Source organism: Aedes albopictus, chromosome 3, assembly GCF_035046485.1.
Source record: "Aedes albopictus strain Foshan chromosome 3, AalbF5, whole genome shotgun sequence".
Classification (NCBI taxonomy): Eukaryota; Metazoa; Arthropoda; class Insecta; order Diptera; family Culicidae; genus Aedes; species Aedes albopictus.
Window position 1 is genome coordinate 362,088,255 of NC_085138.1, and position 26,422 is coordinate 362,114,676.

Genomic DNA, 26,422 nt, shown 5'->3' on the forward strand with positions numbered 1-26,422 from the left:
CTGTTTGGAGCAAATCGAACGTCACATTTGAAGCAAATTCAATCCATTTTTGAAAAAAAAACATGCATCTTCTGACAGGTTATGTTAGAAACAAATGTAATTTTTTTTTATGGCAGGTCGGCCCTACGGAAATACTTGTTTTTCAATTAAATTGACAAAGTCATTTCCTTCTCTAGGAAAACCAACTTCCCGCGTGGCACTTCCAATGCCGACATCATGTAAATAACATACGCTCCCGAAATCAGTGGGATTTCGTGGAAACTTTTGGTGAAACTTGACTTTTTTTGCAAGAGTAAATCTTGTTTGGTGCTGCAGCTGGAACTTGAGAGTTTTGTTCACGCAGAAAAAAGCATGGTAAAATCAAAAATATTTCAGGTCTACTCAAATAAATTGTCAATTTGTTCTGGCAACGAAAATAAAACTGTTTGGAGCAAATCGAACGTCACATTTGAAGCAAATTCAATCCATTTTTGAAACAAACACGCATCTTCTGACAGGTTGTATTAGAAACAAATGTAAAATTTTTTGTTTTTTTTTTTGGCAGGTCGGCCCTACGGAAATACTCGTTTTCCAATTAAATTTACAAAGTCATTTCCTTCTCTAGGAAAACCCACTTCCCGCGTGGCACTTCCAATGCCGACATCATGTAGAAAACATACGCTCCCGAAATCAATGGGATTTCGTGAAAACTTTTGGTGAAGCTTGACTTTTTTGCAAGAGGAAATCTTGTTTGGTGCTGCAGCTGGAACTTGAGAGTTTTGTTTATGTTCTCGACGGCGAAACGAGGGGCTCTTCAATGGATATTGTAGAAATCAATATTTAATTGAGTTAGTTTTAAAAATTAATATTTTAGTTTTGAATATTTTATCAGTTTACCGAATAAACATGAATATTTTTGTTTCAAACGAACGAAATTTGTCTCCGTGCTCAAGACTACGCGCAGCAGTTAGCAGTGGCCCTACACACGGAAAAGCAGTTTGCCGCAGTTACACTTGAAGCTGGCTGGAGGGACATCCGATCCGTCATGTAGTAGTACCGTAGTACCTCGGCTGCAGCACTAGGCTTCGCGACTCCGAATCACAGAAACGACTACTAGGACGGTGAATGTGAACAGTTGAAAAACGAAAAAATGCAGCATGGGCGATAATGTTGAATCCCATTGAGATCAATACCCTGATAAAAAATATCATAAAAATACGACAAATTTTATTGTTACAACACCATTTTTTCGAAAAATATTCACCATTAAACGAATTGTAATTAACACAGCACACTCACCATCACCCCTATTGTTCTATACCATTCGGCGAATGGTAAATGGCACTTTTACAATAAAAAATGGTGGTCGTTATGTATCTTAACCATAAAATTTTGAGAAAATTTTCATACACTTTTTCGCGAAAAACAATAGAATGTATTGTGTTTTTATGAGACATTTTTGGGGCAATTTTCAAAATAAAACAATATATCTTAATGTTTTTTCATTGTTCTTACAATACAAATACAATTAATTGAATGGCGTCAAATGAATCGTTGTTACAATAAAAATACAATAATATTTGTTGTTGTTTGTAAGCAGTTTTCGCTTATGAAAATCCATAGAATTTATATTTTCCGCTAACATTTATATCCAGCATTTACGAGCACTAACGGCCGCCAGAATGATATGCACATTTTTAGGATAAGAATCAAACACTCTGATGTCTGTCTGGTATGTATTGCTTGGCAGCTGTTGATAAGATCTATCTTCAATCTTTTCAAATAACTGCCAAATATCACAAGTCAGACGTCAGCTCGTATGGTCCATACCATAAATCGTTCACAATTCATGTGGCCATTAGTATCTGTAAATGCTGGAGAAAAATGTTAGCGAGAAATATGAATTCTCTGGTTTTTCAAAGGCGAAATCTGTTTACATAACAACAAATATTATTGCATGTTTATTTTAGCATCGGTTCAACTGACCCCATTAAACTAATTGTATTTGTATTGTTATCAATGATAGTTTACTATTTACTAGATTCCTTTAATTTATTGGAAAACATTAGAAAAATCATTGTTCATCTTTTTCTTGTCGTAACATCCTCACTTGGCTAAAACCTGATTTTCAGCTAGTTTTCTATAAGTACTTCCTCAGTTATTCATTGAGAGCTTCCTCTGCCAACACGACTTGACATCTGTCAGTCGTTGAAGCTTAAGCGAAACATCTATTGTATTCAAATTTTAAACGAAAACTATAAAAAATATGTCAAGTGATTTTGTATTTGATTATACAAACATGATCCAAGCAACAATAATATTGATTGTTATTTATTTGTTACGAATTGTTAAGTGTAATTGACAAATAAACTCTTTTTTAATAAGAAAACCATGAGAACTTTGCAGGCACTTTTGCAACTATTTAAAAACAACCTTAATTAATTTTTACTGATAGTAACTTTAAATTATTATAGAACTATTGAAAAACAATCGAATCAATTAGTCACTAATAAAGCTAATGTTCACTTATTGTACGAACTATATGGGTTTGATTTCTATTGTAAAAAGTAACAATATATCTACTATGTGTTTTATTGTGAACGATAAAACCAGTCATATGTTAATAATATTTACCATGTAATGAATGGTAAGTTTTTATCCGGGTAGCCTCTGTCAAGTAACTCCTAATCGCTACCTCCGCATGGCAACTGCCGGGCTGCGAGCAACCTTTTTAGGGAAGATCGACAATTGGAAAGTTTAGCGTTCACTAGCTGCCCAAGTAACCAAAAGTTCAGATAAAAGGGTACTTTATAAGCTAAGCAGCTTGTTCGAGGTCGCTCATTAGCCTTCTAAGCAGCTTCATTTTTAAGTAATTTTGGAACTTGAAAGTTCCCATAAGCACGCTGGATAGCCTTTTAAGCAGCTTCTGACAGAACTTTGTCAAAATTCATGCAGAAACAAAAATGTGTTTTTCAGAATCACATCCTGTTGTGATGTGGGGGTTTGTGATTCACGTCTGGAAATTGTTACTGATAATTATATGTCGCTGTCGCTGCTATGTAGATTTGAACTGGATTCTCCTGCGTGGTAGCCTGCCGACTTATCGCTGCTGAAGACACTTGACAAAGTCAAGCTAACTTCACTACTGTACAAATGTGCAAACTAGCTGCCGACAGAAAATCGATTCAAGTCAGACTTTACCTGCTGTCCACTCAATCGCAGCTGTAGTACTGTGGTAGAGCGTAGGGCTCTCACGCAGCAACTGTCGGTTCGAATCCGATGGGCGGCAATTTTTTTTTGCTCAAACCTAGTATTCATTGATTTGATAAATTCATATTTGTCTTTTATTCGTGTACAGTTAAACAGTTGTTTTCTGTAAAAGAAATAAATTTAATCTTCATTGAAACACAATGAACTGAACTGAACTTCTATGAACTTGAAAGTTTCGACAAAGTTCCGACAGCTTCTTAAGCAGCTTTAAAGCTCCGCGAAGTTCAGATAAAATTCCGAATGGAACTTTCTGGCTGCTTAAGAAGCTAACAATTAGCCTTGCCGGAACTTGTGACCGAAGTTACAGCAAGGCTCATCGTTAGCTTCTTAAGCAGCCAGAAGTTCTGTTTGGAACTTTATCTGAACTTCGCGGAACTTGAAAGTGCATTTTGTCATGGGAAGCGGAACTTTTGGTTACTTGGGTGGGTGATAATGACACAAACTTCTCAAATGGAGGAGAACGTGCCTCTGGAGCCGACCTACTGATACCTGTTTATGTAGTAATGGTCAAACCGCACCCAGAACTTTCCGTCATCAGCAATGTACGTACGGTACCGGCGACCGCCACGATACAACATAGAGCGATTGAAGTAACCGGATGTCGCCTCAGCATACGCGCAGAATCTCGAGGCAGCGTTGCCAGACGAGGGCGAGCTGTATGCGCCCCCTCTAGAGGACTGTAGGAGTACCGTCTACCCCCGTTGGTTTGAACGACACATCATGCAAACCAACGGGGTTCATTTTTAATTTGAACTTCTAGTAATCCTTTTTCATTTTTTTTTTCATTTCATTTTTATTTTCTGAGTATTAGTTCAAGGATAAGAGTGTACAAATTGTTTTCATGAGCTGAGCTATGGACTACCTTTCAACAGCTATATAATTCTAATATTGCAGCATGTGCGGATTAAGGAACAATTACATGAATTTAATCAACACCGCTAGCCATCATGGTTTCCCATAGCGGAAATCATCATGGTTACAGGTCGCAAGCCCTGGTAAAGTGTGGAACGTTTTGATGGCTGTGATCCCTGACCATCATGTAATCAAAATCCCAAGGATACTCAAGTGACCATACTGTTGGGTTGTGAAGGTTGCGTGTGTGGGGTGCATATATTGACAAGCATTACTATGGATCGTGAGGGCTGAGTAGGAGCGGGGAATGGATCTACGATTGCTTAATTGCGATTATACCTACTGGTATAGTCGTGGTTCAACAGTGGTGGCGCTGCTTTTCGCTTGTGTTCGGCCTAGGTGGTTTGTTTAGGCGGTGCGGGTAGGTTTGTATGTACTTCGTACGTGCAGTGCGTACGGCTTCAGCATTGTGGTTACTTGGGTAGTGTAGGATAATTGGGTTTGGGACTGAGGGGGTCGTCATTGATTCTGCCGACACCATTGAGTGCTCATTGTTGGCGGTTGTGTTGGTGACGATTTCTTCAGCTTTATAATCTCATTTATACCACGCACAAACTTTGGGAAGAGGGACTGCTTTGTAATGCAAGAGAGGGATTTAAACTCTGCGTTACGGGTTGGGTGAGGTCATGCAGATAGAAGCAACCCAGGTGACCGTGCGGCTCGGCTCGTGATGGATGCATGAGTGCAGTGTGTGTGGGGTGCGCTACCCTGTGGGTGCAGTTGAGTACGGGTTGGAGTGGAAAGAGACCCTTCTCTACCCTAGATCGGGTTCGGTTGTACGGGCGGGGTAGTGTTTGTCTTATTTGTGACGTGTTGTGCGTGATTTGCGGCCCGAGCTGCGTGATTACTTGGGAAGTATTGTGCTCTGCAATCTAGATTTTTGGTTTTAAGGTGAAGCTATGGCTGGGCTGTGCCTCGGATTTGTTGGGCGCAGGTCGAGAGAGCTGGTGGCGGTTTGTGCTGGAGGGTTTGCTCGATTGGTTATTCACTGGTGGTGGCCAGTCGATCGACTGTTCGCGCAGCCTGTCATTTGGTTCATGGGGTTTGTGCTCTCGAGGTTCGGGGCGTTGCTTCATTGTATCTTCGCTTTAATACTAATATTCCTTGTTTGATTAACAGACTTATGTACAGGCGCTTAACTCATTCTATTTCATAGATTGCCAGATTTAAGGGTAATGGTTCAATAGGGTGTTAGCAATCAGAGTGGATTAGAACGAGTTGGCGCCTACAATACACCAACACTAACACACTTACACCAACACTTACACGCACACATGCACCTACAACTAGCTGTAAATGACCAGTGGGCGGGACAATGGTGCCTACCCAACAGTTGTAGGTGGGGTGTTTGGCTTAGCTACATGACTTGGTCCGGCAAGCCCATAAACATCAATTGGTAGACGTATTGCCTAGTGAAAAGACAACGCAGATGGGCGAAAGCCAGGGGATGCGTTGATAATAGCAGAATAGCAGAATAGCAGAATTACATGAATTTAATCAGGGGAAAGGAAAAAGTTCAAAAAAAAACCTTTATAATAGCGTTAAAGGTATTGGGATAGTTGGAGGAAACAGTTCACTTAAACCTAATATCACAGACTATGTGGTAAATTTTGCAGCAACGGATTTGCTGATGTGGTGCATCCCATCCAAAACTTTGGAAGCACTCGCTGGAACCAGTCGTTGATTTGTTCCATCTTCGCAGTGGAATGGACATCTTCGGTTGGGTGGAAAGGATCTAGATTCATCATCATCTTCAAAATTCGATTCTGCTTCACCTGAAGCTTCTTCCTGTGAGTAGCTGCGCAGTGATACCACGCGGGAAACCCGTAAATCATTACTGGTTTGAATACAGTCTTGTACAGTAACAACTTCGATTTTTTGTCTAGATGCGATCGGCGATTGATCAGCGGGTACAGCATTCTCGTGAGTTTGTCGCATTTACTCAAAGTGTACTTCACGTGCACGGCAAATGTTAGCTTCCGATCCAATGTTAAGCCCAGATATCCTACGTCATCCGACCATGGCAACTGGCGTCCGCACACAGAAATCTCATTTTGGGGTAGTTTTCGAGGACTTCGTTTCCATAGGGTACTTCGTGTCGTTCTGACGCATACCCATTTTCTAGTAATCCTGTGGGCATCGAAAATTATTGTCGGCGAAGCACTAAGTTAGAATTCGGTGGTTGGACTTCCGAACCGAACTTTTCTTCCGAAGTAACCAACTGTCAAACTACTTGTCACTCGAGTTGTCACTGCAGGTCACTGCCACTTGTGCCCTCAGTAAAAACAAAAACATTATCAACATTGTTGTTCGCTGACTGCAGTTTCTCAGACATTATATTTGAATTTGTGCCATTTTATGTGTGGTTTCGATGATTTCTTAATCCGTATTGCATAAACATGGCTAGAAATAAACCACCTACAGCAATACTTAGAAGAAAGCTATGGTCCACTGCACGAATTTATGCTGGCCTGCTTACTCTCACGCGAAATTTGACGTTTGAGCGGTGCCGACACCGCTCAAACGTCAAATTTCGCGTAAGAGTAAGCAGGCTAGAATAAATTCGTGCAGTGGACCATGGGATCATCCAAAGTGTGTGACAACGGCAAGCGAAGCCGAACACGGTTGGTATGGCCACTATTTTTGATGGGGTATCGGGAAACGGGAAATCCTTGACAAAAATCGATTATCTGATCAGTTTGTTTACAAGACATAGGAAAATGTTTTTTAATTGTCACGAGTGGATATTTGATGCTATTATTTATGATTACGAAACATGATAAGTTTCAAACTTTTTCGTTTCGACCACTCGTTAGTGACATACTATGAACTTCGGAAGAAGGTAGACGTGTCGTTCACCGAAGCAGATTTTCTAATTTTTATCCCAACAGACAATACATGATGGTAACCCTGTTTGCTGTTTTGTTTTGATTCTGCATTCCGTTTCACCCCGTTCCATGAGTAGAATGACGTTTGAACCATTTTTAGTTTGAACGATGTGCAGACCAGCGGGGGTCAAACTAAAAAGTGTTCAGATTAGACACAGACAAACAGACGTAACACTTACGAAATTTTCATCGACCACGCTTTTAACGATCATTTTAAATTTTCATAGTTGTGGCTTTCACAACCAGAGGCGCGCGCATCGTTTTTCTTTGCGTTTGACGTTTCACACTAGCGCCGTCTGTTGACGATATTGCACAACACAGTGATTCGTGCAACTTTTCCACCAGGTGATGGTAGTGTAAGCTGGGCGATGGATTTCCATGAAAATCGTTCAAGGTGTTACGTCTGTTTGTCTGTGGATTAGATGCGGTCAAACCAACGGGGGTAGACGGTACAGTAAAAGCAGCCAACAACGACGTAGCTAAGAGCGCCATTGGGAACGAGGAAAGGAGTCGACGGTTCGACGAAGAGTGCAGAACGATTTTGGTGAAGCATGGAGCGTGGGCGGTAATGCTGCAGCAAGGAACCCCGCAGAACGTGGAGCATTACAGACAGAAGAAGAAACAACATCAGACCCACCTCTTTCGGGAGAAAAAAGTTGGGCCTACGAGCTCCAGGAAAAGCTACGGTTCACCCCCACACCAAATGCACCTTGTACAAAACTCTTATAAAACCGGTCGGTGGTCCTCTACGAGGCATGGACTATGCTCGATGAGAACCTGCAAGCACTCGGAGATTCGACGCGTGCTGAATACGACGGCGTGCAGGAGAAAGGTGTGTGGCGGCGAAGGACAAATCATAAGCTCGCTGTACTCTACCGTGAACCCAACATCCTGAAAGTGGCCAAAGCCGGACGTATGCGGTGGGCAGGTCATGATGCAAGAATGCCGGAACCAAAACATCCCGCAAAGTTGAGGTTTGCCAATCATACGTTGGTACAAAAAGGCGTGGAGTGCAGAGACCACGATGTGCGGACCAGGTGGAACATGATCTGATGAGCGTTGGGGCGTGACTGACGTTGAAGAGCTGCAGTTGCATATCGAAAATCATAGCGGCGAATTTGTTGATTCAGTGTAAACTTGCTATTATGTTTCCAGTTCAAAACCGAATTAGCGACATTTTTTCTTTGACTTCCGCTGCTTTTGCCTTGCGTTAAACACAATGTCGGAAGTGGGGCGCTGTATTGTACACCTGGTGCTCTATACAGCGCCCCACTTCCGACATTGTGTTTAACGCAAGGCAAAAGCAGCGCAAGTCAAAGAAAAAATGTCGCTAATTCGGTTTTGAACTGGAAACATAATACATATTGATAAAACTGAACTATTTAAATCAGGCCAATGAATAATGCTGTTTGGTGTTCAAACTCCAATCAAAATTTGATTGGATATCATATACATTTGATCATACAATATGATGTTCGTTTTACCATCCTTCTCCCATGTTCAATCGGTTTCGCCGTGTCATCGTCGACTCTGTCCACCACACACAGGTGAGAGAGAATAGTGTTTTGGCGTTCGTTGGATTGACGCAAGCCCGAATTCAGCGCTTTGCGTGCGAGTTTGTGCACTCGAATCAACAACATTGCCACCGCTCTGGGCGCGTATTTGTGTGCCTACCATGCATACCTGTGCAGGTTTTACCTGTTGATGATGGGCTCGCTCGCGGCGGCGCACACACTATCGTGGTGGTGACGACGAGGTGGTTAGCGAGTGTTGTCCAATCCACCAGCCAGCCAGCCAGCAAATCCAAAATACAACCTACATAGAGACGGTGCCAGCGAGCCGACGTCGTCAGTCTTGTGCCTGTTTCGTAGCGATTCTGACGCGCTTTCTTTTCGTGTGTGCTGCTTCCTTCCTATTCGGTTTTGCTATCATTCGAGTCAAGAGTGGTAAACGGTATACACCGGAGCGGACTGAGCGAGGTGTGCGCTGCGCGGTTTTTGTTTTATTTGTGCGAATTTTGTACGCTGCACTGGGAGTTTACAAAACTTTTCACGGATTGTTGCATTTGCAAGTTTGGTTGAGGCGCGAGTTCCGCCGAGTGAAATCCCAGTGGGTAAAATCGATCGCGGTCAACAACTAGCTCTCAAAGTGTAAAGTGACTTGCGTACCTTTCGGTAGGCGCAGACGAATTACGGTGTGCTTGCGCGCGAGTGAGCAGGACGGGACACAATCGAGTGCCATTAGGTGCCCCGATTAGAGGTGGATTTAGGTGGAAATTCCAGCAGTGCGAGCGCTCTAAAGTGCGGCCCAAGTACGGCCCTAGAAGCGGATTGAGCTATCAGTGAAGAAGGAAGAGCCCTAACAACAGGTGAAATATCCGCAAATTAGAGTTATTTCAAAGTTCAAAACCTAATAAGTTTGTCGAACATTGAGCGCAGCGCGAGTGCTGGACTGAGTGCGAGTGAGAACGAACGAGCCTGCGCCCAGACAACCGACGGACGGTGGATGATTACTATCTTGGATCGGGAGAAGTGTGTATCACACGGTGTGCCGAGACACGAATATTATCGAACTTGCATGAATCGAAAATATTTTTCAAAAGATTCTGGAGAGTAAACTGATGTTTTATCGTGGAATTGAATCTAGTGTTCTATCATGTTTGTCTTATATTTTCTTGGTGTAACGTTTCAACAGGGACAAGGCCTGCTTCTCAGGTCAGTGTACTATAAGCACTTTCACAATTATTAACACTTTGCGTACAAGTATCGTGTATCAGGCACGAAAATACTCTATGTTCAAGGAAGTCAAGGTAATTTCTGTTACAAAAAAGGACCAAGATTCCAGTCCTCTGCATTTCAGAGAGCTCCACAAAATCTCAAATCACGCATAAACATATGAAAAAAGAACATCTTTCAATTTGATTTTTCTCATAAGAATTTTTAATTATTATTTATTGTTTATACTGGTTAATATTTATGATATGCTGCAGTTCTTCTCGGAAAGACTGCAGCTGCCAATCCAGCAACCCATGAAATTTCAAACTTCTTCCAAAAATGAGAGTCAAAATGTTTGTAATGAATAATATTTGTATTTTCACAGACAAACAGACGTAACACTTCGAACATTGCGAATTTCTGCTTCTCCAGGTCATCCTGAACGTATTTCCCAATATTCATGTAATTTCTGACCAGTAACAGATAAAGCAGACTTCGCTATATCTGATCACGGGATAAGTTTGCATAAATGAATTGAAATACGCCTAGGAGAGACGCTAGAAGCTGAGGCGTGCAATGGTTGTTCCGTCCTTTTCACATGTTTATCTGGACTTAAAACAATAGTTAAATTTGTTAAAAATGCCAAAGCAGTTCTAGAAATTTTACACGAAATTTTATTAGAATGAAAGTCAGAAACTTCATCAGGATTTCCGGGGAGCTGAACATTTGGCATAAGGTCGTTTGGCATAAAGGCATTTGGCATACTTGAAATTCACCCTTTTTTGTTAATCCAAGTGTCCATTGTGCCAAATGACCGTTATTCCAAATGTCTTTATGCCAAGTGACCTTATGCAAAACGGTATTTTGCCAAATGGCTTCATACCAAATGACACAGACCCGGATTGCTGCTATTATTTATCGTAACAGTTTGTATTCGAATTGGCGCTAATAATAGCACTTCCTATAGAATTTCAGTTTTGCCAGATTTCTGAACATTGTCGAAAAACCTTTTCCGGTGTAAACTTCCTAAGCAGTCGCATTGGAACCTTTTTATATTTATGTTCCATAAAACTCACGAAATGCGTTTTTTTACCTAATACAGAGCATTGCTTTCCTCAATGATAACTCTTCGGGTCGGGGCGATAAAGGATCGATATGGGAATACATATAAATTTTCATGCATGAGGTCAAATCTCAACTGTTAATTGGCAATAACTTAAAAATGATGCAACTAATTGCAGTTCTTGTTATTGTATTCGAAAGATAATGAAATTGGATCCCCTCAAAGAATTATCCAGATTTTTTTAAGGATTTCCTCCAGGAGTTGCTCTACAAATTCTTCCAAGATCTTCCTTTGGAAGATTCCTGTACACAGCTAGTCGCGTTCGGTAATTTTTACCGAAATCTCAACAGCTGAACGTTCGGTAATGGTTTTTTACCGAAATTCTGCAAAAAATTCCAAATTTCGGTAAAATGTTATCGTTTATCTGTCAAATTTTAACGAAGTTCGGTAAACGTCACCGAATTTCTCCGGTAAAAAAACTTAACGGTTGAGATTTCGGTAAAATATTACCGAATTCGGAGATTTTTTCTAAGTGTGTAAGCAATCTCAAAAGTTCGTAAAAAGATTACTCGAATCCTGCAGGAATTTCTACGAAAATGTCTCCAGTGAAGCGTTCATTTTCAGGCATTTCTACAAGAAACATTTCAGAGATATATTCTTGAATTTCACTAGGAGTTTTACATTGGATTCCTCCAAAGATTCTCCCGAGGATTCCGCCAGATCTTTTTTTTTCAAAGGAGTGAATTTGAAATTTATTGAATGACTTCTTCTTCTTCTTCTTTACGGCTCTACGTCCCCACTGGGACTTGCCCTGCCTCGCTTCAACTTAGTGTTCTTTGAGCACTTCCACAGTTGTGAATTGAAGGGCTTTCTTTGCCTGCCATTGCATGAATTTGTATATTGTGAGGCAAGTATAATGATACAGTATGCCCAGGGAGTCGAGAAAAGTTTCCCGACCGGAACGGGAATCGAACCCGCCGTCTCCGGATTGGCGATCCATAGCCTTAACCACTAGGCTAACTGGAGACCCTTATTGAATGACTCTTAGATTTGTTTCGAGGATTTCTTCTAACTATTTGTCTATGAACTGAATCTTTCAATTATTTTTATAAGAATTCTTGTTTAAATTACTCCGAGGATTACTCCACAAATTCATCCAAATATTTGACAATAAATTTCCACTTGGAGCTCTAAGAGATTTGTTCACAAGTATTCTTTACAAGATTTTTCAGAAATTCCTCCAATGATTCCACCACAAACTACTTCAAAAATCACACTAGGAATTCTTGCGTATTTCTTTACAAATTTTCCGATGTGTCTTTCCAAAGATTGCTCCACAATTCTCTTCAAGAATTCCTCCAGGAATGATTTTATGAATTCTTCAGGATATTCCTCCAAGAATTCTCTCATTAGTTCATCCAAAAACTTCTCAGAGATTTCTTCTACAGATTCATCCAGGAATTCATTCAAGAATTTCTACAGGAAAGAGGCTTTTCCTGTAAGAATTCTTTTAATAGTTTTTCTAAAAATCACTGAAAAAAATTCTTCTAAATAATTCTTCTAGGAAGATTTTTTCTCAAAACGGGTCAAAACATGTTCAGTAGTCGCGCTGTTGTATTTTGTAAAGCTGTAAAAAGCTCGTTTGTTCTGCACGTCATCAGCGTGATGGTGATAATGGTGGTCGACCACGCGATCAACGATTTCTCAAGGCAATAATGTTTCTCCAAGATTTTCTTTGAGAAAAAAAATTCGTCCAGTAATTCTTCATAGATTTATCTTGACACTTTTGCAGGAACTCCTCCAAGAAATACTTCAAGAATTCCTCCAAGGAATACTCCAGGGTTGCCCCAAAGTTTTGTTGAGGTTTTTTTTTCCTGGGATTTTTCAGGAATTCTTTCAAGGGTGCCTACAGGAGTTTTGCAATGAATTCTTCATGAACTTTTTTCCTCAACGACATTGCAATTTTTTGCAATAATATTTGTTTTTTTTTTCACGTTTTATTCGTCTTTGTATTAGCGAAAATATTTCTAGTTCTAGTGTTCTAGTTGCGCCCGGGCCCCCACATTTGTAAATCAGGCCCTGGTTAGGTATAACTATAAAGCAATAGGTATAATCAGTAGAAGTAGTTGACAAAAGTTTACTACAGTTTAGGTAGTACATAAAGGAATTCAGGTTTTTCTGGCAGACCGTTATGCGTATATATTTTGGACATTTACGGCAAAATCAAATGGAAGTGTCTAAATTACACACTTAGAAAAAATCACCGAATTCGGTAATATTTTACCGAAATCTCAACCGTTAAGTTTTTTACCGGAGAAATTCGGTGACGTTTACCGAACTTCGTTAAAATTTGACAGATAAACGATAACATTTTACCGAAATTTGGAATTTTTTGCAGAATTTCGGTAAAAAACCATTACCGAACGTTCAGCTGTTGAGATTTCGGTAAAAATTACCGAACGCGACTAGCTGTGTATATATGCGTAACGGTCTGTCCAAATTACCTGAATCACCCTACCACTTGTGGAACTTGTGTTCATATGAATAAGAACGAGTTTACTACATCAAAACTTACGAACATGCTGCAAACAAAGCATTTGTTATTGTGGTGATATCCTGTGGAGATCATAGTAGGTACTGATGTTGGAGTTCACTTGGAGAACCAGAACTGTCACGAGTAGAAGTCTCGAAGTCCTAAATAAAGAGTTCCATCTATTTGTAGGTTTCTACCATTTTATATAAGTGAATATCTCTAAACTCCACAGGTATGAATAAATGTAGTATTTACTCCAGTTTTTTAGTAGTTGACACCAAAGTTTGCTGCTGGTGGACTAGTAATGTTGGAATTTCAATGAAAATCCTACGGAAAACTGTAAATTGCGATAGAATATTGCATAGTGTTCATTCTACGAACAGAACGACGTGATGCAACTTGACTCGAAAATCGAGGTGACAAATCTCGACTTGAATGCGGTGACTTTCCATTTGATTTACACGGCGAGTTACGTACCTCCTGGATATTAGATACTATAGATGGCTACGGATTCCTTCAGAAATATGCTTGGAAATTTGCTATGAAATCGATCCAGAATGCGTTCCGAAATTCCTCGGAGGATTTCTTTCGAAATTCTATCCAAGATTGTTCCCCGTATTCCTTGCAGGACTCCACCTTTAGTCTTCAAATTCTTTCATAATTTCTCACAATTTTTTTTCCGTGTGTTCTTCCTGGAGTTTATCAAAGATATTTTCTTCCTGGAGGGTTGCCGGAGTTTTGTTTTCTGGATTTCTCCAGCAGTTTTTTCCAAGATTCCATCTAGAGAGTTTTCCCGGTGTTCCTTCCGGATTTCTGAGAGTTCCTTCCGGGATTGCTGCACGCACTTTCCACGGGGTTTCTGCAGGAGATTTCTCCAGGAATTTCTTTCAGATGTTTTACCGGTATGCTTCCAAAGATTTTTTTTTGCCGGATTCCTTTTGAAAGTCCTACCAAATTTTATCGAAGGCTCTCTCAGGAATTTCTCTCAGTGGTTTCCGGAATGGCTTTTCAACAGTTTTTTTTTCAGAATTTTTGCGAGATTTCTACAAAAGTTCTTCAATGGATTTCTCTTGGATTTCCTCGTGGTTTTTCGCCCGTGGTTCCCTGGATTATTCCCAGATATTTTTCCCGAGAGATTCTAACTTTTTTTAGATTTTTTTCTGAAGTTCCTCTTGGAATTTCTCCAGAAGCTTTGCGAAGTATCTCCAGAGGTTTCACCTGTATTTCTTTCTATATTTTTTGGGTATCTTGTAGCATATCTTGTACTAAGAATTTATTTAGTTATTTCAAGAGGCCCAACAAACATTATCGCTGTACAACAGATGGATAAGCCGCACTTAAGCTTGATTTTGAAAATTTTGGCTGAATAAGCTGTACCGGTACTACAAGAAAATTTCCTGGAAAAATATTTGCGAAAACTATGGAAGCAACTAATAAAGAAATTCTAAAACACCCAGAATACCTAAACAATTTCCGGTAGGAATACTTTGGAAAAAACCAAGAAAAAACTCTAAAAATAATCTCTGATGGATCACTGCAAGAAATCCTATAAACAACCTCGAAGAAAAACCAGTAAAACTTCTGCGAGAAATCGTTGGGAAAACTCCTTGAGAAAAAGGGGGACTTACGTATTTTCGGCAGTTTTGTTCTCTTTGTCATGGTTTTTTTTAAACCTGTAGGTCTCAGAGTTGGCCTCAAATTCTTCCCAACCAAGCTGAGTTATAGCCCCAATTTCAGACAATTCGGCCCACAAAAAAACCTCATGACGAAGAGAATAAACAAGCCGATAACACAGACAAACAGACGTATCACTTGGAACAAATTGTGATAAAAATAATCGTCACGAAAACACAATCGCCCAATGCTATCCAAGCTATGTTACGCAAACCACTCAGTAGGTGGCGGTAGTGAGCAAACGTCAAACAGGATTAAAAACGAAGCGAGCGCCGTGACCGAGTGATTTGCGAACTACAAATTATTTGAACTAACCGTTAAAAATGGTAACGATGAATGACGTCTGTTTGTCTGTGCCGATAATACCCATCGTCACCCTAGTTCCCTTTATTTTGAAATTGAGCCGAAACGCATCGAGAATGCTTTGGTTACTGGTGGATTTTGAGAAATTTCGAAAAAAAAAACTCCTGATGAAATTTTCCAAATTGTTTGTTGATGGTGTTTAGAATGCTTTTTTACCTTTTTTACACTTTTCGACATTTTTTTGGAAACAGACACAAGTTTTTTTTTTGCAACTCGGTAGCATTAAAGTTCTTTTTATACTTGCCGTTTGAATATCCCAATGGCCTACTTTTCCGAACTTTACCAAACAATTGCATTATGGTTCATAATGCAACTCATTTGGGTTGCATTATGAATCATAATGCATTTGTTTGATTGACAACCTGTGGTATCACGGCAAGAGCTTGAAAAACTGTGACAGATATAGCACGGCTTGCTTGATCTAAATTTCGGGATGGAGCACGTGGTCATTCCCATTCAACCACCATGAAGCACGATGATGAAGTTAAATCTATGATGATACTGATGGAAACAATCATATTCTAGTGAATATTTTTGTCATTGCAAAAAAATATTTTTGTCAATGCAAAAAATTACTATTTTCAAGAATGTCGACAGTAAAAAGTAAAAATTAGAGTTTCTTATGCAACAAGTTTTTATTTTCTTTTTTTAAATATCTTTATTCTTTAGTGTATAAACTTTTACGAGATTTATTTGATTCCATATGTTTCTACAAAATATTTTCCACTTATACCATCATAAATGTATTCAAAATTCTTGTCGGATTTTTACCCTTCTTACACCCATAAGAAGGGTATAAATATCGCTCGAAAAACCGACTTTCGATCCGAGGCCCGGAGGGCCGAGTCTCATATACCAATGAACTCAGCTCGACGAACTGAGCAAATGTCTGTATGTGTGTGTGTGTATATGTGTGTATGTGTGTATGTGTGTGTGTGTGTATGTACGTTACAAAAAAAAGTCACGCACGTTTCTCAGCCGTCTGTCAACCGATTTGAGTTCTCTTGGAAGCAAATGAAAGCTACTACATCCTAGTAGAACGCTATTGAATTTTTTTTCGATTGGACGTTTGGTTACCGAGATATCTCTCGAAGAGTACTTATGAGTCATACTTCTAAACTTTTTAAGATTATTTCGACCGTTTGTCAATCGATTTGGGTTCTCTTGGCACCAAATGAAAGCTACATCACCCTAGTAGATCGCCCAGAAGTTTTATTTCGATTGCACATTTGGTTACAGAGATATCTTTCGAAGAGTACTTCGGATTTATACAACTAAACCTTTTGAGATTTTTGACCAAAAGTATCATAATAAATATCTTAGCCGTCTGTCAACCGATTTCGGTTATCCTGGCACCAAATAAAAGCTACAACATTCTAGTAGAGCCCTATACAATTTCATTAGGATTGGACGTTTGGTTACCGAGATATCTTCCAAAGAGTACTTGGGAGTAATACAGGTTAATGAAAATGCGCAACTGACAGTTAAATTGATATCCATTATGTTTTACATGTTGACTCGTATGGGGTCGGATCTGGATTCCTTTTCGTTCGGTTTTTGCGAGTCAGGGTCAGCTCAGACTCAGGTTCAAAACCGGAGCTTCGTGGCCGTGCGGTTACCGGCGTCAGTCGTGTAGGCGTATTGTGAGTGCCACGGAGTGAGGGTTCGATTTCCGCTCCAGTCGGAGGAAACTTTTCGTTAAACGAAAAATCCTTCATTGGTCCACTGGGTGTTCCGTGTTGTCCGTTGCCTAATGTTAGTGATTGTTCCAAATGAAAGCTACATCACCCTAGTAGATCGCCCAGAAATTTTATTTCGATTGCACATTTGGTTACAGAGATATCTTTCGAAGAGTACTTCGGATTTATACAACTAAACCTTTTGAGATTTTTGACCAAAAGTATCATAATAAATATCTTAGCCGTCTGTCAACCGATTTCGGTTATCCTGGCACCAAATAAAAGCTACAACATTCTAGTAGAGCCCTATACAATTTCATTAGGATTGGACGTTTGGTTACCGAGATATCTTCCAAAGAGTACTTGGGAGTAATACAGGTTAACTCTTTGAGAGATTTTTGGCCAAGGGTACCATAATAAATATCTCAGCCGTCTGTCAACCGTTTTGGGTTCTCTAAGCCCCAAATGAAAGCTACAATATGCTTGTATAAGGCCCTGCAATTTTATTTCGATTCGGCATTTGATTACTGAGATATCTTACGAAGAGTATTTCAATAAATTCTTTTTTTTTTATTATATTCACTTGTTATCTTGCATTTGTTTTTGACCAGTCTATTTTTAAATAAATGATGCTGACCTCATACAAAGTGTATACTAGCAGGTTATTGTTTTCAACAAAATTATAAATAACAAATTACAAATACACAGGAATTTTATGGAAACTAACAATATGTTAAATGAAAGCTTTGAAGAACCAGACAGCCAAAATAACTAGCTAATGCCAAAACTGATTAATTTAGTAGATATATCATTTTTGTCGTTTTTACACCATAACCATGAATACCAAGTACTTCGGAGCTAATTTAATTGACTGATTAAGATATATTGTATCTCGCTGATTTTCTTACCCATTTGTTAATCGATTCAAGATCTCTTGGCAGTTAATAAAAGATACAAAATTCCAGAATATGTAAGCTATTTTTTAAACATTCCATACAAGACTCTAGGAAGTGTCTGGCATTTCTGGTAGTTTAGTCCATGGTCCATGATGCTATTTTGGAAACCAATCCACTAGATGCCAAATCCACAATATTTTCTAGAACTTTTGGTAAATTACACAAAACAAATATGTTAAATACAAATAATACAACAATAATTTTAATAAGTGTAAGAAGGGTTCTGTTCACCATAGGTGGATTAAATCGGGTTTTTTAAAGAGGCTTGCTACCGTGAATCGCATATGCGTCCCATAAATATGCATAGGAAATCCAGCAAAGATAGGACTAATAGGTGATTACCGGCAGCTTAGGTCTCAAAGAATTTTGACAAAATTTTTCCAGAAAAACATAACTATAATTTTATCTAATTTGTTAAGTTCGATAACATTCGCGTCTCAGCACACCGTGTGATATCGTTGTTGTGCATGCGGTTGGTGAGACGAGTTTGAGCGATTTTTTTTTCTTTTCATCCGATTCGCTGTTTTTGGAAATTGGAAAATCAAGTTTGCGCGAAGGAGACGACATACCTACCTACCTACCCATACTCTGGCTGGAGTGAGCACGTTCCGTTATATTTTGATGTGTTGTTGCTGGCCATGCCGTGCCGTGGTGAGCTGCTTATAGCTGGAACTCGGTGAGAAAGACGACGAAGAAACCCCAAGTGTTTTGTGTGGTGACGATTTGAGGCGAAATATTTTCGGCCCGAAAAGGTGAATGATTTGTGCAACAAGACCACGGTCCACTATACGAACCGAACGAAGTGCAGTCAGTCGCGTTTTACGAGTAAGAAGAACATTCACGGTTCCCGTACGTGTACGAGTGGTGCTCGGTTAAGTAATTTACCCGGATGCGCGGCGAGCGAGGTGCATAAAGTCCCCGAAATTCCGGTTCTTGTGGACATCTAGTGTGCAACAGGTTCCTCCCCTCATAACAACCACGCAGTAGGCTAACTACCATCATCACATCACCATATCGCCACACAAGGTAAGTGACTACGTTTTCCCTGGTGGCCACCGATTACAACATGTCTTATTCTGGCTGGGTTGGGTATCATTTTATGCTTTTATATTCGCATTGTTTCATGTGGAATCGAGCGAATTGCGAAAATGTTGATAACACCAACTCACTGATTGCTGGAGCAGTTGGAGGATTCTCAGTTGGTCCACTCCAAGCTGCTACCTACCATACTCTACCATTCGTGCTGAGAGGTTCAGTGACCTTCTCTTGTTGTGGACTTTGTTTTTGGGAGTTTTCGCCGTTTTCGCGTTGTTGAATGCGAATTTTTCGTCTTGTGTGAATAATTGTTGTGCCACATTTTGAGGAAACTAAACTGCGCTCTCTTATTTAGTTTCTCTGTATTGTTTATCTTCTTTTCTTTTTTGACTTTCTTCGTTTATGTGTTTTATGTTTATACTTGCAGCATTGGCGAGGTTTGATGGCTGGAACCTTGTTTTAAGATTATTTTACCAATCCCAAAAGAGTTTGTTTGATATTTTGGGGTACGTTTACGTAACCAAAGTCAGATTCCTTCGGATTTCGATGGAGTTGCTGGAGAAATCTCTAGCAAAATGCATGCCTGGAGGTAAAGTTACTAGAGGATTCTATTTTTTAGTGGAACACTTAAAGACATTCTAAGAGGAATTACTGGAGATACTACTGCTGTTTTCATCTCGAAATCATTGTTACGGACATATTGCTGTGTGCGTTCAAGATGCAAACGGTGCCCAAATGCGCTTCAAACGCGGTAACACATATTACCAAAGGCAACGTAGCAACCATAGCCAATATCACCGCCAACCTAGGATTCGAAAGCTCCCACTGACATCGGGTTACTTGTTAGAAAATCTTACCGCATTTGGTGCTACCGCATTTGATATTTGCATTTTGAATGCACACAGCAATATCGATTGTAGGCAGTTTAGTTTCAATGACTAATTCATTAATTAGCTTTCATATCATGTAAAACGTATTCCAAAACAACTATCATTTCCTTAAAACAATAAAAAAGGGGAAAAAATGATTTATTTGATTAATTAAACAGCTTTTGCTGCGTTCTGCAGCAGTGAAATCTAACTTTTTGAAAGAACTTTTGTGAGAAGTGAATCTGGCGAAGTGAACGGTGATGAAGAACATTACGGCTAGCTGCTGCTTTGGTGCGGTTGCGTTCGTCGTACACAAAACGAGATAAATTTTTAATTTGTATTTAAGTGGAGTGAAATTGTAACGTGGAATTCCGCATTGATATTCTACATCTTTTTGCTTCCATCTGTTGAGCCATTGACAAAGGTGAGTTGAAATATCTGAAATCATCGGACTTTGTCAGTCTGATGTGACGGGAATTAGCGCATAGGACGAAGTAGATGTCTACCCTATTGAAATTCTATCAAAAACTGTTTTTCCGTATCTCTGCCAGAGACTATTGTCGTTTTCAGTTATTCCTAGAGCGTACCTAGTTCTGCCCTGACTGCTGTCAAAACGTTCGTTTATTCAATCGGGTCAGATCCGGGTTCGCCCACAGATCCGACCCAAACAAGACGAGGATCGCTCTGACGACGTTCCACGCCGATCCAATCGGTGCGGGCTTAATCTATCAAAATGGAAACTACCTAATTAGTACGCAACATGTTGACACTTATTTATGTGCTAAAAGTAAAAACTTAATGAAAATGCGCAACTGACAGTTAAATTGATATCCATTATGTTTTACATGTTGACTCGTATGGGGTCGGATCTGGATTCCTTTTCGTTCGGTTTTTGCGAGTCAGGGTCAGCTCAGACTCAGGTTCAAAACCGGAGCTTCGTGGCCGTGCGGTTACCGGCGTCAGTCGTGTAGGCGTATTGTGAGTGCCACGGAGTGAGGGTTCGATTTCCGCTCCAGTCGGAGGAAACTTTTCGTTAAACGAAAAATCCTTCATTGGTCCACTGGGTGTTCCGTGTTGTCCGTTGCCTAATGTTAGTGATTGTTCAGTCTGTGCAACCTCTGGTTGAAGACGGTGTAGTGTCTTTTAAAACGACATGAGTTTTTGACGTTTTGTGGCCATGTTGTTTACGATTTGGACTTCGAAAACTTCCATCAGCTTTCCATAGGTGGTTTGATTGAGTTCAAAATATGGGTTGGCGTCAGGTGTCCTCCAGGAATTCTGGGATTCTCAGGGAGTTTCATATGAGATTTTTCAGGTGGTTTATTCGGGATTCCTTCAAATGTGCCTTTTGGGACTCTTCCAGGAATTTCTTCTGAAATTCCTAAACAGATCATTTCTGGGATTCCTCCAGGAAGTTCTATCGAGAATCTTTTCGGGATTTCTTAATTTATAGGTTTCCTTCAGAAGATTCTTCTAGGATTTCCACAAGTGTTCGTTACGGACTCGTGTAATGGGTTCGTTCCATTGTTCTGAGATTCTCATAGATTCTCTTCTGAGATTACACCAGGAGTTCCTTCTGGCATCCTTCCAGGAATTTCATCATTGATTTCTTCGGGGATTCCTCCAGAAGTTCTTTTCTGGCTTATTCAAAACATTCCGGAATTCCTTCTGGAACTCTTTCCAAAAAATCCTGCAGGGTTTCTTTCCGGAATTTCATCAGAACTCCTACAGGAATTCTATGCGAGATTACTGCAGTAGTGCCTCTGATATTTCTTCAGAAATTTTCTTAAGATATCTGATATTTTCTTCTGAGATTTTTGAGAATTCTTCTAGGATTCCTTCAGGAACTTATTTTGAGCAGGGATGGTATTCGGCACTGAAAATGTGCACAGTGCAGCTCATTTTCATTTTAAATCCGCGCACACTTGCACTCACACTGAAGAGCATGCCATCCCTGCTTTCGAGAACTCCTTCCGGGAATCCTCCAGGAACTTCTAACGGGAACTGCTTTCGGATTTTTTTTCAGAAACTGCTTCCAGATTTTTCTGGAACTCCATCCAGGATATCTAGATTCCCCCAGGAGTTTTTTTTCTGGATTTTCTGCAGATCTAGCTGGAATTCCTCCACAAGTTCATTCTGTAATTCTGGCAAATGTTCCTGGGATAAGCATTCTCCAGGTTTCAATAGTTCCTTCCGGGACGCCTTTTTACAGGACGGAAACATTCTGAAGACATTCAAAATGAAACTATAAGGAGAATCTCGAAAGGAATTCCTGGAGGAATATTGGAAGGAATTCCGAAAGGAATCTCCGAAACAATTCCAAGAGGATTCCCGAAACTTTTGGAAACATACCGAAAGGAATCCCTTATGAAGTACCTGTAGGCAAGGAATCCTGGAAGAATCCCAGAGGAAACTTCGTAAGAAACTCAAAGAAAAATCTCAGTTAGAGCTCCCTGAGAAATCACAGAAGGAACTCCTAGAGGAATTCTAGAATAACTTTTTGGGGGCACCACGGAAGGAATGCCTGAAGAAATCCCAGAAAAATGGTAGTGTAATCTCAAATAGAATTTCTGGAGGAGTCCTAGAGAGAATTTCAGGAGGAATCTTGGACCGGAAGGAACTCTAGGAAAACATCTCACAATTTCACGAGAATCGCTCTCTTGGCAACCGTGGCGTGCAGTGCCCTATTTTAAGATTGACTCTCCAATTGGGTCTTTCATATTACTCTATAATCGGAATCTGCACCTGAATATGAATCGGATTTTATCATTTTTGGTGTCCGGAAAATATTTTTAAAATTCATTCAAAGTTTGTATGTTTTTTTTTCCTCGGAGTGAACTGTAATTTTATAGAATGAACTGTCATTTTAGACTAAAAAAAAGCTCTTTAGACTATACAAAATGGTAATACTTCATACGCTAAACAATTGAACCTTTTTCTATCTCTTACCGCAACCTTCACTCGTCTGCAACAGTGTGAAAGATTGCGTTTTTTTGTCCATGTCTGGTGTAGTAGTTTCGAATCGATTCCCAATGCAGTTGAAAACCTAGCAAAAATATAGGCGAAGTTTTAGAAGATTTCTTCAACTGAATTCTTGGAAATTTGTTCATTCTAACTTTTCTGATTTTGAAAAAAAAATCAAACTTGTTTCCAAGAAAAAAGATGAAATATCTGAAACATCTGAAGAAACTCACAATTTTGACTCTTATTCATATTGAGAGCTGCTATGCGTGTTTTTTTGTTGCCCTAGGCCCTAGGTTCAATGTCGGGACCCACGCTGTTCTTTCCTTCCAAAGGAAGAACTCATAATTTGTGAGTTTGTCGGGAGTGGGATTCGATCTCAGATCCTCGGCGTATCACGTGCTTTAACTGTCACCGGGTCCGCTTTTTGTTGCGTGTTGATTCTAGTATGCATTAGTTTGCAAGCTTTTTGGATATTTCGAATCTATATGACATCACTTATTATCATTAGAAATCAATTTATAAAATAACTTTTTGCCAATCGTTTAGAAGAATTTTTTATGATTACCAAGGATTCTCTGTTTAGATTTCTAAGAATCGTTTCATCATATTAATTTAATAAAAAAATCTCCAGAAATTTTGCATTGCGTGTGTGATAACGAAGTAATCAAAACTTGCGTTCTGAAAGCTGCTGTGTTGTTTCCAATCTTAGTCCGATTACTTACACAGGATACCTGTGAGTTTGAGCATAGTTTATAAGGATGTTTTGAGCACAAGCTTGTTGGAATCCCAACATGGCCGCCAAAATGGCCGACTTTCGTATCGAACGATTTCAGGCACATAAATCTCGTGAAAAACAAAGCCAGCTCTTCTTATTTGAAGTGTTTTTCATGTGAACATGGGCAAAATAAAAATTATACTTTCGTCAAACGTTTACTTTTTGAGATTTGTGCAAGTTGAACCCAAGTCGTTCGTTCTTAAAATGTTAGATAGCAAGTGTTCAATCAAAATTCCTCTGAAGATTTTTTTCGGAATTATTTTAAAGATCCTTGTGAATGAATGAATCTACATCTTTTTTGGATTTCCTGAAATTTATCTCTAAAAATTACAAGAGAATTCTTTCGCAATGCCTGAATATTTTTTCATGAAAAACATCTTTTCTAACATTGAATAAATATAATTTAGGAAAGAGTTTTTGACAAAACTGTAACTTTTATAGAAATCCTTTGACCATTTATAAAAATCCCCTGCAACATCTGTTTACGGGAATCCTGAATAAGCATAGCATAGCATGGTTACTTGCACAAATCTTGGATGGAGTTGCAAAGTTGAATATATCCATTGACATTGCTGATGTCGCTACTATCTACAATGTCATAGATTCATTCAGCTCCACACACCTGGCCAAGTCCTTGCAAGCATTTATAAATCCCTACATCAACTTAGAAAGCGCCCAGAACTGAAGCAGCTTTTAATAGATGAATGGATTTTTTCAACTTATATGCAGTTATATAGCAAATATATACTGAAGTAGAATTATTTATAAACAGTGAATCAAAATTCAACCATCGCGCAACAATAACGACAATGTCGCAACCTGAATTTGTTGCGACATTCTACGAATGCGACATAGGTTTGTCCCATCTTGAACAGAATAGGACAAAGATCATGCACCACGAGTTTAGGGATTTTTAAGCCTTGCGTTGTGATTTTCGAGCGGTAACTTCGAGTCGGTAAACACTGCAACGCTACTGAAGATGTATCATCAAAAAAAATCGATTATGGGTTAGTAATAATTGATTATTCACGAGTTGAAAAGTACGCAACAAATTCAGCTTCCGTTTTGTCTGTTACAAAAAAATTCGAGAAAACGTCATTATCTGTTACCAGTTGGGATAAAGAGTAATCGCCACGTCCTCTTTGTTGCTTGTTTTGTGCCTCTTTTGTCTGACAATTCTCTTCACTGTTTATAAATAAATAATATTGGAAAGATCTCACCAATTGTTGTGTGATTTTTGTGGTTCAATGCCGATCATCTAATTGTCTTGATTAATGTCTAAGACCTAATCTAATCTAAGACCAGATTCGGATTCAGCAGCCCAAAATCTGTCAGAGACACATAAGTTTGCTTGTGATACAGAAAAAAATGTTGCGCTGTGACATTGGTGCGTGGATGTCAGGCGTAAGGTGGTACATTGGTGGTACTCTGAAGATGATGTGGCACAGTTCGCTTGATTGCATAACTCGTAGGCGTTATCTAATAGATTGACAATGTGCTGTGAAAATTGAACGGAAGGGAAACACTCATGGGTCAATCTTCCTTTTTTTTCGCAATTTTCAAAAAAAAAAAACAGAATTATGTATTTTTTAATGAGGAAATACAATTAAAAAAATCTTTCTCAACGTACACACATTACATCCAATCCAATATTCGCCCATATTCAACAATTTGATATCTTAGAGCTTTGTATGTGATCTTGATTTTCGACGCTTACAGTTCCCTAGCGTTTTGATTCCATCTTAACGTTTCATCCGCTGAAAATTTGTTTTCGGTTAGCCCTTGCGCAAGAGTTTTGAATCATCTTTATCTTCCTTTCATTTTGACTTCCTCGCACATTCATCAACCACCAGCTCGCCCGGCATTCCATTCGGGAAGGTTATTGAACTAAATTGTTTGATGGAAACGCTTCCTGACTCAAATGAAGATGTTGCATAATAATAAATCTGGAAGAGATTTCATCGGGTGTTACTTTGGAACCAGTTCTGAGACTTTTAGTTACACCGAAATATGAAGATTATACCAAATGTTCATAAGATCCATACAATTAAAAATATTAAGGTTTTTAAACCTGCACTATGAATTACGCATTGTATGAAGATCCGCCACTTGTTGATTGGGTGTAATACCTATTGGAAAACCAACCATGACCAGATTGTTGAGTAGCTTCACGTCTAGCAATATGGGATGGCAAATTGATACAGTCAGATCTATTCAGCTTTCGTGGTGGTGCTGTCGCTGTAGTAGCGTTGTGTCGATTGACGATTAATTTGCGAACCATTGCTAAAAACAATCCCGGACCAGTCTTCGCCAGTGGCCACTTTCGTCGGCACTGACTGCTGATGGTATGGCGAGGAGGATTTCGCTTTTCGCTCACTCACTCACTCATTGTGAAATCAGCGATGCGGCCGCGCATTGCCTGTCCGTCCAAACGAGTGGAGTAGGAAGGAATTTCTTCGGCCCATGCGTACAAGTGGTATTCCGATTCCGATGCCGCGGCGTATTTGGCTTCTTCACATGTGGAGGTGGGTTGGTTATGGAGGTTTGTGAGACGTTCGTTGGTTGTCGATCGCTTGTTATTGGGTTTTAAAGCAAAACTGTTATGGCGGAATCGTAAACAACGCAAGGACCAGGCTCCGTCCCGCAATCTGCCACTCCACTCCAGCGTCGACCGACACTCTAAATGGTGGCTTTGTAGAGTATCGTGGGTTCGATTTATGAATGAGATTAGCTGAGGAGGACGAAACG

The 26,422-nt window shown here is 39.6% G+C and overlaps 1 protein-coding gene across 4 annotated transcripts in view; it reads left to right on the top strand.

The window, feature by feature from the left end:
* Nucleotides 1–8,865: 8,865 nt before the first annotated feature.
* The window catches only part of LOC109416894 (RNA-binding protein fusilli), a 280,572-nt gene continuing 263,015 nt past the window's right edge, over nucleotides 8,866–26,422 (top strand). Inside the window, exons 1-2 of one of the 4 annotated variants that reach the window (XM_062855429.1) lie at nucleotides 8,866–9,002; nucleotides 18,578–19,057. The gene's annotated coding sequence lies outside the window, so the exon portion shown is untranslated. Of the gene's footprint in view, nucleotides 9,581–18,577; nucleotides 19,058–26,422 lie in introns of all 4 variants that reach the window. The other 3 variants (XM_062855426.1, XM_062855428.1, XM_062855427.1) reach the window with 3 other exon arrangements.